We start from the raw sequence: 14,491 nt of genomic DNA on the forward strand, positions 1-14,491 counted from the left end.
TTTTTAATTGTTCGGATGTAGTAAAAGGTGGTATCATGATAAGGACTAATCAATTTTGCTGCTAATAATGAATTGCAACAGCTGTACATAAAAAACTTTAAGAAAATAAAAAAAAAGCACGAATAAAGTAGCAAATACCCTTGCCTTTATTTACCAAAAAAAAAAATACCCTTGCCTTTGCCCATTCTCTCCTATTTTTCTATTATGGTATGCGATATCGGCAAAGTAAAAATATCAAAATTTAGCTACAAAATTTATTGTAGTCTAAAACTATAATTTTATTCAATTTTTTTTATTAGATATGAATTTTGACAAATCCGCTATTAGATTATTATAATTTTTTTTTTTTTTTTTATATTCATACTTGCAAAATTTCTAAAAAATTAAAGATTAACAGTTATATTATCTCTAAATTATTTAAATTGCAAGTTTTTGTAATTTAAAATTATACAAAAAAAATATAATCTTTAAATCATATAGTAAATAATACTTCTTCCGTCTCACTTTTTTTGTCATCTATTCCATTTTGAGATGTCTCAAAATATTGTCCTGTTTATAAAAATAAAAGTTATTAATTTATTAATGTTCTTATTATACCCCTATTAATTTACTAATTCAATTTTTTAATAAATTTTTTTAAGGGTAGTTTTAGAAACTTATACATTTTTAAAAGGTAGACAAGACAATATATAATGTTCTTTTAAAAAGTTTGACTTTTCAAACAGGACAAAAAAAGTGAGACGGAGGGAGTATCTGATTGGCACAAAATTTGGCATGTGTATTAAGAGCATAAAAACATGCAATTTAATGGTTAGATTTTCGAAATATGTTGTAATTAGGGCTGTCCACGGGTCGGGCCGGGTCGGTTTTGGACCCATCCCGAACCCGACCCGCCGGCGTCGGGTGGAAGGCGGAGGGACCTGAAACCAACCGCTGGCGTCACTCGGTCGAGTCAGTTTTGGGTTCAAGTGGTGTTCGGGTCGGTTCAGTCGGTTGAGAGAGTCGTTGGATCCTGCAAACATCGTCGGAATCTTCAAAAAATTCGTCGGAATCTGCAAAAACCCAGTAAATCTGCACCAAAAATCGTCGAAATCAGCCTGGATCTCCTCGAATCTCACCAGATCTCACCAAATACGGTCGAGATCTCGCTTGGATCTCCTTGAATGTCGCCGGATCTCACCAAATCTCGGTTGGATCTCCTCGCATATTGTCGGATTTGTATATAACATCGATCGGGTCGGGTGGCTTGGGTTTTGGAGAAGAAAACCCGCCACTCGACTCGCCGGCGTCGGGTCTTGGGAGCGGAAATCCGTCACCGACCGTCGGAGTGGTCGGTTCGGGCTATTGCTGGTTCGGGTTCAAGCAGGTTGCTCGGGTTGGTCGAGTTCCGGGTTGGGTTGGACACCCCTAGTTGTAATGTTAGTGATATTGAGTAAGGTTGTAACCTTAGGCTACAACCAATTTTATAACTAAATTTTGTCTTGTTAAGAAATAACTTTATGTCAAATATTTACCAGCATTTACCTACATTTGCTTTCTCTTTGTCATTTTAATTGTTATAAATATTTACCCAAGTTCAAAATAATAATAAAAAATTGTAAATATTTTCAACCTTTGATTAAAAAAAAAAGTAGTAAAAGAAAGAGTGAAAGTTATTATTACATTTGTATTCACAATCTGGTTGTCAATTTATATATGATATTAAATTATTTTTATTTACCTGTTTATATAAAAAATAAAATTAATTAAATAATAGTAGCAGTTAGCTAGTTACTTATGCCATTTAGTAAATAAATTGGCAAAAAGCTTGCACTTGTAAATGGTAGTTATTTCCTACACAAGTAGTAGTTACTTCCTACCCGTAAACCACCCCCTCCTTGATTTGTGGGTAGTTATGGGTTGAAAATATTCACCCCCTATTGGTTATTAGTGAAAGATGGAATTATACAAGCAAACTCTCTCCAACAACAATGTAATCCTCTATCAAGAACGAATGCTCCCGATCAACGAAAGAATTACTTCATGCGTTCCACCTCTTAGTAGACTTGTAACTTGAATTTTAGGAGTAGGAGTAGACTTGTAACTTTTAGTACTAAGGAGTAATTGTAACATGATTTAGTAGTGGTGTGTCTTGATTTTAGAGTAGACATGTTGTCATGCTTGTATTTGGCATTGACATCCTTTATCCTTAGTAGTGGTGTATCTCTGGTCATGGCCTTGCTGTTACTAGGGTAACAAGGAAGGCACCAAAATCTCCTCCATGATTGATTTGAACATGTGATATGGATTTTACTTTTAGTTTAGATGGAAGAATACAAACCTGAATGAGTCTACTGCTTAGAGGATTGTAGCAACATCATCCGCATTACCATGCAGCTCTTGATTGATTTTCTTAGCTAGCTAGTACATCACATGATAGAGTTGCTCCATTTGGCCTCTCAAATCGTATATGAGCTCCATTTCTTGCAAGACATGCAACACAATTTCATTGGCAGAAACTCAAGGACTTTACATTGCAATAAGGTATAAAGTATAGTACACTTTTATGCTCTAGTGGTCAAAATATTGAGTGCTTTAAGTGGAGTACACTTTTTTTGTTTGCCAATAAATTCAATATCAATTTCAAATTGTCAAAAGGCTCTATAATGGATAATAGTGGTGCTACCAAATTTAGTCTTGTTACTGTTATCATAAAAATAAGTTTGATTATTTCTAAGTATGCATGGTTCCAGTTGCTATTTAGTTTGCTAATTGCTCTATGTAGGTGTTGTAGCTTTTAGCTGTTGGTGTTTTGTTGTTTGTATAGTTTGCTTATATCTTACATATTTGATTAAAGGAATTGTATACCTAGTTTTAGTTTTCTAAATTAAGAAGCTTGTCATAGTGAATATTTGATTTTTGGTTTCAAGTTCCCTGCTAAAAACTTGGACATTACTAGCACAAGTATGCTATGCTTCTAATATGTTTCTAACAGGGCTGGGTGATTAGTGTTGCTGGTCAGATTTATAATTTCCTATATATCCTATATAATTGGATACTGATAGAGAAGCGGAAAATAATCCATCTCCAGCTCGTCCAAAGGGCTCGTCCAGAGCCTACAACGCAGGTTGATCCCAGAGTTTATCCAGAAGAAGAAGAAGCGTCCATGAATAATAGCACCACTCCATAAACTGTCCTCCATGAAAGACATGATCGTCCATTAGGTTCGTCCATGAACAATCGTTAGATATCCTTGGACGAACTGAACCGTCCTACGCTAGACGGACGGAAGCTCAACACTTAGACTTTCGACTAAACCCACAACTATCTCAACAAACCCTTCGAATAAGTTAACTTCCATTAGCGGTTACAATTTTATATCCGTTGAGGTAGTTAACTCTGGAGTTATTGGTTTCCACAAATCCTGGGACGGTTATTGGACAAGTAACCGTCCCAGGCTCCCTATATAAGGGACCGGTCTGAACCCGACAGAGGTGAGATTTTCACTCAGACAATTTTCCAAAATACTTGGAACTTCCTTCTCTACGAAACTAACTTCTCCATCGGAGGGGGTTCGACCGGTCTTCTCCGGTCTCCTCTTTGATTGCGTTTCCTTCCTTGCAGGCCATCAACCGTTTCGATAGCCCACCGAAGCCAGGCCATCCACCTTACTGATTCGGAGCGATATTAGTTGGCGCCGTCTGTGGGAAAGCGAAGGTTGTTTTGCGACTTTCTTTTCCGCGACAAAGGGTTAGGATGGTCAGGACCAGGTCGAGGGCTACTAGCCCTGGCCGTCAGGGAAGCAGAGGCGCTTCAAGTGATCCCCAGCGTGATCGCCAATCTGCACCAGTCATGCAGACGTCATCCGTTCAGAATATGCAATCCATGGCGGCTGCAATGGAGGAATTGACTCGCCAAAACTAGGAGTTAAGGATGGAGATCACTCAGAGGAGACAGACACGTGAGGAGCACGCAGGGCAGACACAAGGCCATGGTGACACACAGAATACTGAGATTGGAAGTCAGTTTAGAGGCACCACCTCACGGACAGTGCCACACTTAAAAGAGGAGATGGACCAAATGAAAAAAGTCATGGAGGAGATGAAGGAGAACATGAGGAGAACGAATCCTATAGAGGATTTGGTCCACAGGACTGACTCTCCTTTTACGGCTTCCATCAATGGCCACCCTCTACCATCAAAGTTCAAACTACCTTCCCTGGACTCGTATGATGGGACACGTGACCCCTTTGATCACATTGCAACATTCGAGACAACAATGCACCTTCAAGGGGTCCCTGATGAAATCATGTGTCGAGCCTTCCCTACTACCCTTAAAGGCCTGGCACGAGTTTGGTTCAGTAAAATCCCCCCAAGTTCCGTAAGTTCTTTCGAAGAGTTAAGCAAATTGTTTGTTAACAATTTCATCGGGGGACAGAGGCACAAGCACTCTTCGTCCAGCTTACTGACCATAGAACAAGGGGAGAACGAAAGCTTGCGATCATTCATCACTCGCTTCAACAGAGAAGCCCTTAGTGTGGATGAGGTGGACGACAAGCTTCTACTAGCAGCCTTCCACAAAGGGATTAATTCGGATTTATTTATCCATAAGCTATACAAGAAGGAGCCTCAAACCATGGCCGAGCTCGTCCATTCGGCTCAGAACTTCATGAATGCAGAAGATGCAATCATAGCCAAAAAGAGGAAAAGAGCTGAGAGGATGGAAGCGCACCCAGCTCGACATTCAGAACAAGCCCCTCGTCCAAAGAAGGGACGGACGGAAGATAGGAAGGAACGAGATAGCAGGAAGACAGGTCCCTTGGGAAGAAGCCAGAACTATACGCCCCTGAACGCTCCACTTAATCAAGTGCTCATGCAAATCAAAGACGATCCTTCTTTAAAATGGCCAGAGAAGATGAAAGGGGATCCCAACAAGCGCAATAAGAACAAATATTGTCGCTTTCACAGGGACCATGGGCATGACACGGATGAGTGTTATGACCTAAAACAGCAAATTGAGAACCTTATCAGGTAAGGAAAGTTGAAGCACTTCGTTGGAAGGGATCATACAGATGAGAAGCTGAAAGGCAAAATAGAGGAATCATCCCGGCATCCACTAGGAGAGATAAGGATTATCGTTGGAGGGAACCCGATGGGGGAATCTTCCAAGTCGAAGAAGACGTATCTCAAAGCGGTACAAAATGTCCAGTTCTCTGGACGAACACCAAGGACGAGATCAATGGACGAGCCAACCATTTCCTTCATCGATGAAGATGCTGAGAGGATCCATCACCCGCATGACGATGCGATCGTCATTACACTGCTCATTGCAGATTATACAACCAGAAGAGTATTAGTTGACAATGGAAGTTCAGCAGACATATTGTACTACCCCGCCTTCCAACAGATGAGGCTTGGACGAGATCAACTTCGTCCAGTATGCTCGCCGCTGATAGGATTTGGAGGAATAAAGGTGCAGCCCGTGGGTATCGTTACATTACCAGTTGTGATAGGGTCATACCCGCAACAGATAACCAAGGAAGTCAATTTCCTCGTGGTAGACTGTACTTCTTCATACAATGCCATCATTGGAAGACCCACTCTTAATAGTTGGAAGGCGATAACCTCGACCTACCATCTATCAGTCAAATTCCCTACGGAGTACGGGATAGGACAAGCACAAGGAGATCAGTTGGCAGCTAGAGCATGCTACTTAGCTATGATGGCTTTGGACGAACAGGTGCAGACAATGAGCATCGAGGAAAGAAGAGTTATTGCAGAGCCCACGAAAGTGTTGGAAGATGTTCTTTTGCAAGAAGATGATCCTGAGAAATTTACCAGAATTGGAACAAGTATGAAGGAGAAGGCAAGAGAAGACCTCATCCAGTTCCTGAGAAAATGTATCGACGTTTTTGCATGGAGTCATGACGACATGTCAGGAATCGACCCAAGTGTGATCACTCATCGATTGAATGTATACCCCTTTTTTAAGCCTATCCGTCAGAAGAAGAGGGTATTCGCTCCCGAGAGGGACAAGGCAATCAAGGAATAGGTTCAAAAACTGACCACGACAAAGTTCATTAAGGAAGTCTATTACCCGGATTGGTTAGCCAATGTGGTGATGGTGAAGAAAGCTAATGGAAAGTGGAGAATGTGTGTAGACTTCACTGACTTGAACAAAGCATGTCCCAAGGATAGTTATCCTCTGCCACGCATTGATCAATTGGTGGACTCTACTGCTGGCCATCAGTTGCTGAGCTTCATGGATGCCTTCTCAGGATATAATCAGATCAAGATGGATGAAACTGATCAGGAAAAAACTTCCTTCATTACCAGCCAAGGCTTGTTTTGCTACAAAGTGATGCCCTTCGGCTTGAAGAACGCAGGGGCAACTTATCAAAGGTTAGTGAATCATATGTTTCGTCCACAAATAGGACGGAATGTGGAGGTTTATGTCGACGACATGCTTGTGAAGAGCATAGACGAGGGAAGCCATCTAGACGACCTACAGGAAACCTTTGAAACACTTCGGCGATATAAGATGAAGTTGAACCCAAGCAAGTGTGCATTCGGAGTATCGTCGGGAAAGTTTCTGGGGTTCATAGTCTCGCAAAGAGGAATTGAGGCAAATCCGGACAAGATCCAGGCTATATTGAACATGGAGCCACCGAAGAATATCAAGGAAGTCCAATCCCTCACAGGATGAGTTGCCGCTTTGAACAGGTTTGTTTCGAAAGCCACAGATAAGTGTTTACCTTTCTTTAAAGTCCTCAGGAAGGCATTTGAGTGGACGGACGAATGCCAAAGGGCCTTCCAGGACCTGAAAGACTATCTCACAGCTGCCCTATTATTAAGTCCATCCGTGCAAGGAGAAGAACTGTACTTATACTTAGCAGTGTCCCCACACGCCGTAAGTTCAGCTTTAATCAGAGAAGAGGGGAAAATACAAAAACCGGTGTACTACACTAGCCAGGCACTCAGAGGAGTAGAGGGAAGATATCCGCTTATGGAGAAATTGGCTTTTGCACTGATAACGGCTTCTAGGAAGTTGAGACATTACTTCCAAGTTCATGTCATCAATGTCATGACGGACCATCCGCTTAAGAAGGCAATGAACAAGCTGGAAGCTGCAGGACGACTGATTCAGTGGGCAGTTGAACTTAGTGAATTCGACATTCGGTACCAACCGAGAAAGGCAATAAAGGCTCAAGCCCTAGCAGATTTCATCGCAGAATTCACCCCAAGTTACGAAGACCTAGGGGAAGGAGAGTACAACAAATGGGTCGTCCATGTAGATGGATCATCTACATTATATGCTGGAGGAATAGGAGTTGTTTTGCAGTCGCCAGAAGGGGACAAATTGAAATACAAGGCCCGTCTGCAATACCAGACTACTAACAATGAAGTGGAGTATGAAACCCTTTTGAAGGGGTTGGAACTGGCCAAATCTGTAGAAGCAGACTCAATACTTGTCATGGGAGACTCTCAACTGGTCATAGGCCAAGTCAATGGAACATGTGAAGCCAAGGAAGACAGAATGAAGAAATACCTAAGGAAGGTAGTACGCCTTGTGAAGAAATTCAAAAAAGCAGATTTTGTTCAAATCCCAAGGGAGGAGAATGTGGAGGCAGATACTCTGGCGAAGGAAGCATCTGCGAATGAGGCGTTGGACGATATAGATGGTGTACACTACATGCCAAGTATAGACCTTCCAGAACTAATGCAGATAGAGGGAGAAGGAAATTGGATGACCCCAATAGTGTCCTACTTAAAGGACGGAAGGCTTCCAGAAGAGAAGGACGAAGCTAGGAAGCTTAGGGTCAAGTCAGCCAGGTATGTGCTTATGGACGAGGTGTTATACAAGAGAGGTTTTTCCCAGCCTCTCTTAAGATGTTTGGCTCCAGACGAAGCAAATTACATGTTGAGGGAGGTTCACGAAGGAACATGCGGGAACCATTCCGGAGCCAGATCACTCGTCCACAAAGTCATCCGTAGCGGATTCTATTGGCCAACCATCCAAGCTGATGCTAAAGCATATGTCAAAGTATGTGATCAATGTCAACGCTTCAGCAATATTCCCAGACAACCAGCAGAATATCTCATGCCAATGATGGCCCCTTGGCCTTTCGCGCAATGGGGCCTAGACATTTTGGGGCCCTTTCCGACTGAAACTCGGCAAATGAAATTTCTGGTGGTGGGAATAGATTACTTCACAAAATGGGTGGAAGCCGAACCCTTAGCCAAAATTACGCAGCAGAATGTCAAGAACTTCGTCTGGAAGAACATTGTATGCAGATTCGGAGTACCTAGAGTACTAGTGTCTGACAATGGACGACAGTTTGACAACACACCTTTCAGGGAATTTTGTGAACAGCTTGGAATGAAGAACCATTACTCCTCACCTTCCCACCCACAGGCCAATGGCCAGGCAGAAGTAGCGAACCGATCCTTGCTGAAGATCATCAAGACTCGGCTCGAAGGGGCAAAGGGAATATGGCCGGATGAATTACCAGGTGTTTTATGGGCTTATAGAACGACAGCGAGAACTCCAACAGGAGAAACTCCTTTTAAACTAGCCTACGGAAGCGAGGCAGTTATACCAACAGAAGTACACATGACGAGCCACAGGGTGAGGAAGTATCAAACTGAAGAAAACAAGGAACAGCTCCGTCTTAACCTTGACCTTATGGACGAGGTCAGGATGGATGCAGAATAGAGGACAGCAAGGTACAAAAATCTCATGGCAAGACAATATGACGCTATGGTGAAGCCTAGGCGTTTCAACATCGGGGATCTCATCTTGAAGAGGGTTACCTTGGCAATAAGAAACCCGGCCTACGGGAAACTTGGCCCAAATTGGGAAGGACCTTATAGGGTTATCAACTGCAAAAGGCAAGGATCCTACTATTTGGAAGCTTTGGATGGGCAGAAGCTGGAACACCCTTGGAATGTTGAGCACCTCAGGAAGTACCATCAATAAGTGCTGACTCTTCACCAGTGTCCTTGGACGAGATATCCGGACGAGCAGAAGTGTTTACTACTATCAAGTGTTTTTAAGTATTTTAATAATCCCCTAGAAAGTACATTAGTGTTTTCACTTTTGTGCTATTCATGGATGAGTTGGTTTGTATTTTTAATTCAATAAGGCACTAGCTCATGAGCATGTGCCATGCCTGTGGACAAATGTTTACATAAGTTTGGATTTTCAAATATATATATATATATATATATTGTTTTCAAGTATATTATTGGAATCCTTAAATGTTCATTCAGATTGATCCGCAAAAAGAAAGCAAGCATGGACGAATGAAATCCTTGGACGCAAGGATATATCGTCCATAAGCCTTCCTCCAAAGGAAAGATGAAAAGGTACATCCGTCCATAATCCTGGACGAGATGAAACCTAAACTGAAAATTAAGCTAAGGTCCATCCGTCCAGAACATAGGACGAGATGAAACCTAACCTGAAAATGAAACTAAGGTCCATCCGTCCAGAACATAGGACGAGATGAAACCCAAGCTAAAAATAAAGCGAAGTTTCATCCGTCCAGAACATGGGACGAGATGAAAATGGCATACTCGTCTAGACCTCAAGACGAGGTGAATTCCCAAAAGTGTTTGTCCGAGACACGGACAAGCAAAGACTTCAAAACTAGCTTAACAATCCATTACATTGGACGAGAAAACGCTAAAAAGTCTAATCATCAAGGACGACAAAAATGATCGTCCATAATTTTGGAATAATGAAAAATCTAGCCAAAAGGAATCAATTTACTTTATCTTGGTGATGTAATAAAATTCACCCACATGCCCAAGACGAGGTGAACTGAATTCCTAGATGGACGAACCACACTGATGATATGAAAATAAAAATTTCATACATAAAGCAGGAAACGTGTATATTCAAACACAATGGAAGTAAAAATAGAAGTATTCATTTCTTTCATGAAATTCAAAGGGTGGACGACCAACGTCCAAAAACCCCTTCAGTTTTGAATATGAAAATGTATATAAAACTCGTCCATAATCCTGGACGAGATGATTGTACTTGCATGAACTTTAAAAAAGAAAAAGAAGTAAAAAGCCCAAAACAACAGGCACTTCTATGAAAAGGCAAATAAAAGTAAATTTTCTAAGGAAATAGATTTCACTTGGGCAAGCTCGTCTTGGGATCGTCCTGAATGACTTCAGTGTTAGCATCGTCCATGATGTTGACGTCCTCGGAACTCGTCTGCAACACGGAACTCTCTGTAGCAAGAGGAAGCTTGAACGAGTTGAAGTCCAAATCAGGATACGCCTCTTTGGCATCAGCACGGAAGTCTTCATACCCAGCTGCATAATGACTGTCTAGACGATTCTTATACTCGTCAGACTTCTTAAAGGCAGCAATTGCTTCCTCACGTGCCTTCTCCAAGGACGAGGTAAGCTCTGAAACCTGTCCCTCGAGATGGACGATGCGGGTATCCTTCTCTAAGTTGTCAGCTTTGAGCTCCTCCACTTCATTCTTCAACTTCGTCTCACTTCCCAGCAGACGATTAAAATCCTCTGTCAACCTAATGACCTCCCCTTTCTTGAGCAAAACCTCATGGTCCAGCTCCTTAGCCTTATCCTTGGCTGTCTTGGCCTCTAAAGCAAGCTCCTTGGCCTGGCAGGTCGCTGTATAAAACTTTGACATAGCCTGCATTTGGACGAAAAGGAGTTAGACATTTCATTTAAAATTAAATGTCTACACACAAGGACGAGGAAGAAACTTACCTTGAAAAGGTCATGGATGCCAGAACGCTCAAACTCCTTCACTGACATGTTGTAACATTCGTTAACCTCATGATCAGTGACGATCCCTTTGAACATCCTCCATGCATAACCCTCGTCCAGAACCAAATTAGAGGGACGATCAGAGGACTCAAACGAGTCAGGCTTATGAGAAGTTTTGGGAGCAGGGGGAGGATCAGACGGAACAGGATGAACCGTTTGGACGGGCTCCACGTCCACCACAGGCTCGTCCAAGTTCACTGTTGGTGGCACGAACTTGGGAACCTTTGGAAGAGAAGTCCTTGGCTTTTGTTTTTTGTGGCCACGACGACTGGGGAGGTCGTCCAGATCCACAGTACTCGAGATTGATTTAGACTTCCTCTTCCCAACCTGGACGGAAGCCACTTTAGCAGTAGGGGCAGCAACATCCTCGTCCCCGCTAGCCACTGTTTTCTCTTTGTTTTCCCTCATCGTGCTTATTCCTATGATGAGGAAATTTAATATATAAAAAAAAATAAAAAGGGGGAAAAGGAGAGCTGAAACAGTGGACGATCACTTACTTCGACGAGTGAGCTCCTCGTGACTTAAGTTCTCAGCAGTAGGAGTTGGACCGAGTCCCCAAGTTGCTAGACGAGTAAAAGTAACCAAGTCGTGGAAAGTCCTTCGTGGAAAGTCCTTCCTGGAAAAGTGCGAACCACTTCCATCTGATCCAAGAAAAACTTATCCAAACGTGGACGAACGACAGCTGCATCACCAAGATAAAGGGTTAGACGAGTGACAGATAAAAATTTTTGAAGGACAAACAAGATAAAATGGAAAGAAAAACATACCCTCAGGACGAAGATGACCTAGAGGGCTGGTAAAAGGAGGGAAGAGGGGAATACCCACATCAGCTGGGTCCCCAGCCCAGTTTCCAGAAATAATAAAAAATTCTTTTTTCCAAAGTCGGTCAGACGAACTACGGCCCGTTATTAAACTGTAATATGAACCTCTGGACGAGAACTGGTAGAACCCAGCAGATTTTTTGATCTCTGAGGGCTTATAACAGTAAAGGAACTTGTCCACTGTAATTGGACGGTTCCCTTCCAATGCCTTACGCCATAATACTTGCATGGCAACTATCGTCCTCCAACCATTGGGGTTGAGCTGGTTTGGCCCAATACCCAACCTTTGGAAGAGGTCTCTGTAGAAAGAATTTAAGGGAAACCTAAGGCCGGCTAATAGGTAAGAAGCGTATACCCCTAAGCCAGAGGAAGGGGAACAACACCATTCTCCAGGCTGGGGTAGACGAGGGTTAAGCTCTTTAGGGATTTGGTATCTATCTACAAGAGTTTTTAACTTAGCACCGTCTAAGGTGGATGCTACCTCTGGGGCACAACTATAAATTACATCTTCGTCCTCTTCCTCGTCTTGAGGAGGACTTGATGGCTGTCTGGACGAACTAGCCCCAGATCCAGAAGCCGCCCTACGACGTTGTTCCTGAAATTCCTCTAAGGGAATGCCAGGAACCCCAGACGAGTAATGCTCGTCTAAGGAGTCACTACAGGACGAACTATCTACACTACCGTCACTCTCAGAAGAACCGTCCTGGTAGTCGTCTATCTCTCTCTCTAGACTAGAAGATGAAGGCATGGTTGAAATGTAGAGGACTTAAAATGAGAGCCTAAAAAGAAAAAAAGAAAGAGGAAATACCTGATGAAACTAGGACGAGAGCTAGACGAAAATCTTGGACGAGCTGGCAGAAGAGAGAATGAGGAAAAAAGTGAGGGGTATGAAAGAGAATGCACTATTTATAGGCCCCAGCAACAGGGTCAACGAAACGACACTCACCACTCAGAGATTGACACGTGGCGATCCCTTTGGGAAATGAGATCGACGCGACTGGCCAACCAACAGTTTCGTGACACGTGGCGTACGAAAAAGCGAAATTTTGTTGAAATCACGACAATGTCCTGGACGACCCTTTGAACAAAGGGGCAACTGATAGAGAAGCGGAAAATAATCCATCTCCAGCTCATCCAAAAGGCTCGTCCAGAGCCTACAACGCAGGTTGATCCCAGAGTTTATCCAGAAGAAGAAGAAGCGTCCATGAATAATAGCACCACTCCATAAACTGTCCTCCATGAAAGACATGATCGTCCATTAGGTTCGTCCATGAACAATCGTTAGATATCCTTGGACGAACTGAACTGTCCTACGCTAGACGGACGGAAGCTCAACACTTAGACTTTCGACTAAACCCATAACTATCTCAACAAACCCTTCGAATAAGTTAACTTCCATTAGCGGTTACAATTTTATATCCGTTGAGGTAGTTAACTCCGGAGTTGTTGGTTTCCACAAATCCTGGGATGGTTATTGGACAAGTAACCGTCCCAGGCTCCCTATATAAGGGACCGGTCTGAACCCGACAGAGGTGAGATTTTCACTTAGACAATTTTCCAAAATACTTGGAACTTCCTTCTCTACGAAACTAACTTCTCCATCGGAGGGGGTTCGACCGGTCTTCTCCGGTCTCCTCTTTGATTGCGTTTCCTTCCTTGCAGGCCATCAACCGTTTCGATAGCCCACCGAAGCCAGGCCATCCACCTTACTGATTCGGAGCAATATCAGATACTAATACATTTCTTTCTTCTAAGAACTTTCACATATAATTGGAAATTATTATGTCTCTTTCTCTTTACAACTTTCATATAAAATATGCTTTTTGGTGTGATTTCATGTATTTTCTTTCATCACCTTTTTTTTTATTATTTATAGATTCTTATTGTTTGTATTTAAAAAATAAATAAAGTAAAAAATGACCATTGATGGAAGAAATATGTCCATTCAACGAAAATGTAGTTGAGAGGAGATGGAAGTATATGAGGAAGAGGCAATGTGATTTTTGCCTTTGCTAGGGGAGTATTTTGTTATGCTTGTGGGAATATACTCTCGAATGAAGTACATTATGAGAGAGCCATTAAGAAGTGAAATTGAAAAGGGCATTTATCAGAGGAGACTTTGGATGAGATCTCTAGCTTAGGAATCTAAATGCATGTCAGAATTACGTATAAACACACATGAGTTTAAAACAAGTTATGTAACATTTTGTGTGATGAGGGTGGATTGGTTGTTTGTCACAAGAAATGTTATAGTTGGGGAAGTTGTAGCATTGTTTTTACATATTCTTGTTCACAACCTCAAGAATAGAACAATTAAAACTATTTTGCTCATTTGGGGGAAACTATTAAGTAGACAATTTCATTTTGTGTTGAAAGCTGTACATAAAGTAGGCAAGAAGTATATCAAAAAAGATCATGCAGCTCTTCACGAAGGAGATTATAGATGGAAGTGGTTCAACAGAGCACTTGGACCCCTTGATGGTACACATGTCCCATTAACTTTTCCCATAGAAGATCAAGGTAGATATCGTAATAGGAAAGGTGGACTCAGTACAAATATTTTAGGAGGGATTACCTGGTTGGGAGGGATTCACATTGGATTCTCGAGTGTTGCGTGATGCTTTGAGTCGGCGTCATTGCCTAGAACTACCATCAAGTAGGTATTATCTTGTGGATTTTGGGTACACAAATTGTCCAGGGTTTTTAGCTCCTTATAGAGGAACTCGATATCATCTAAATTTGTGGAGAGGAAATACACCAACAGATTATAAAGAGCTAATTAATCTTCGACACTCATCTCCTAGAAATACAATTGAACTGGCTTTTGGGTTATTGAAGAAAAGGTGGGCAATATTATGCACAACTAGTTTTTATAAA

Source organism: Quercus lobata, chromosome 4, assembly GCF_001633185.2.
Source record: "Quercus lobata isolate SW786 chromosome 4, ValleyOak3.0 Primary Assembly, whole genome shotgun sequence".
In the NCBI taxonomy this organism is placed as follows: Eukaryota; Viridiplantae; Streptophyta; class Magnoliopsida; order Fagales; family Fagaceae; genus Quercus; species Quercus lobata.